Here is a 1,779-nt window from a genome sequence, read left to right as displayed (position 1 = left end):
GCATTTGAACAGTCAATAGCAAATACTTAAACTAATAACAAAACAGTAGCTGATTCAGAAGCGCCAGATTGTCATAGCAAAGTTAGAATTACCTCCTCTCCTAGGTTCACGACACGGTCGTCCATAAAATGCATTGCTGTTCTGTTGTAAGTAATCTTAAAGATTCCTAAATATGCATCTACTTTCGGAAGGCCAAATAAAGTGCTTTTGCTTTCGCCTAGAAACACACAGCGTCTCCCTGACATGGCTGCTTCAACACTAACTGCGGTTACTGAAACCACGCCGCCTTTCTTTGCGTGCACATTTGGGCGCATTATGCAAATATTTCCACATAGTGAGGTAGATATGTGGGGGCGTGTTAGAACGAGCCGTTTTAGGGGGGTGTGGCAGAGTCCAAAGAATATCTCTTTGGTTTTGAGACTTTAGTCTTTGCAACTTCAGGGATCTTATCTATTCACGAACAGCTTGTAACACTCCAAAGAGAAAGGAAAACTTGAAATCGCATCATATGACCCCTTTAATAATGGGTTCATCCAAAAATTGTTCAATATGTAAAGTATATTTTATTTACATTGCACATTTAAACTCAGCAAAGCTGACCAACGTCCTGAACAGAAAACAGCCCAACAGAATAAATAATAAAACCAAATAATCAAAACAACTTATAATGCCTAGGAGTTAGGGTTCTGCGAAATATGTTGTCTACACTAATATCGTAATTGTTGTTTAAATGATATATGATTTGACATTATCGAGTACAGGGATTAAAGTTCCATCGCTACGACAGATTTCCGTCAGTTCATAAAGACAGTCTCTTGCTTCATTCCTGAATGATTCAGCCGTTGGAATGAATCAATTGAATGAATGATTCAGTGATAAAATCAGTGACTTGCCGCCACCTGCTGGCAGATTTAGTTTCATTTTTAGCGTATAATTTCAGTTATTTAAATCATATTTCTGTATTCAAAATTGTATATTTAAAACATTAATCTCCACATGAATTTATGAATTTAATTGCACTCATGCTACTGCTGAGCCTCATTAAACGTCTGAAAATGTACCTACAAGCCACTTTTGTGTTGTTCTGTGCCCCCTCTGTAGTACAAATTAATTTATTAATACTAATTTCATATGATTTGTAACTTATTTGTCTTATACTACTTATTATATTGCAGGGGTTAAAGCAAAAAAAAAAAAAATCTTTTGATAGAAAATTTTTCTTCGACCAAACCCCATTCCTCAGCCATACCTGTCACACACCCAGTTTAAGAGCAGTTTTTAAGCTTGTCCTCCTAATTTAAAAATTTAGGAGCATCTTCTGATCAATAATCAAAAATTCTGATCAAAAATTAGCCTTCCTAATACGAGGTGACAGTTGACTCCTTAAACAGACTTACAGGAGTATTTTCTTTTTACCTTTGTAATGGCATCATTTTCATCTGTCATTCAAAAATTTGTTTATAATCTTTTTAAAAGTTCTGTTTAAAACACTATGTAGAATAAGACAAATAAGTTCAGGGTGTCCGCGGGTCCTTAAAAAGTCTTAAAATGTCTTAAATAACGTTTTCCTAATATAAGGCTATATCCTATATATTTTGGTCTCATTACCGCTAAAATATCTCAAGTCTGACGGACCTAATGACCGAAGATTTTTTCTTCCTGCGGTAAGTTACTGCGTCATCAGAGAGAATTGCAGTAAGTTGGCAGAATACAGAATACAAGGTCGCGCTGAGGCTCACTCTGTTTGTCTCGAGACTTCAGAACAAATGAGCGTGACAG

The 1,779-nt window shown here is 35.9% G+C and overlaps 1 protein-coding gene across 2 annotated transcripts in view; it reads left to right on the top strand.

Moving 5' to 3' along the window:
• LOC107704607 (60S ribosomal protein L34) overlaps positions 1-1,779 on the top strand; it is a 16,341-nt gene that overhangs the window by 2,349 nt on the left and 12,213 nt on the right. The gene's annotated exons all lie outside the window — the stretch shown is intronic.

This window comes from Sinocyclocheilus anshuiensis, unplaced genomic scaffold (assembly GCF_001515605.1).
Source record: "Sinocyclocheilus anshuiensis isolate Anshui unplaced genomic scaffold, SAMN03320099.WGS_v1.1 scaffold3006, whole genome shotgun sequence".
Lineage (NCBI taxonomy): Eukaryota > Metazoa > Chordata > Actinopteri > Cypriniformes > Cyprinidae > Sinocyclocheilus > Sinocyclocheilus anshuiensis.
This window is presented reverse-complemented; position numbering and strand designations above follow the sequence as displayed.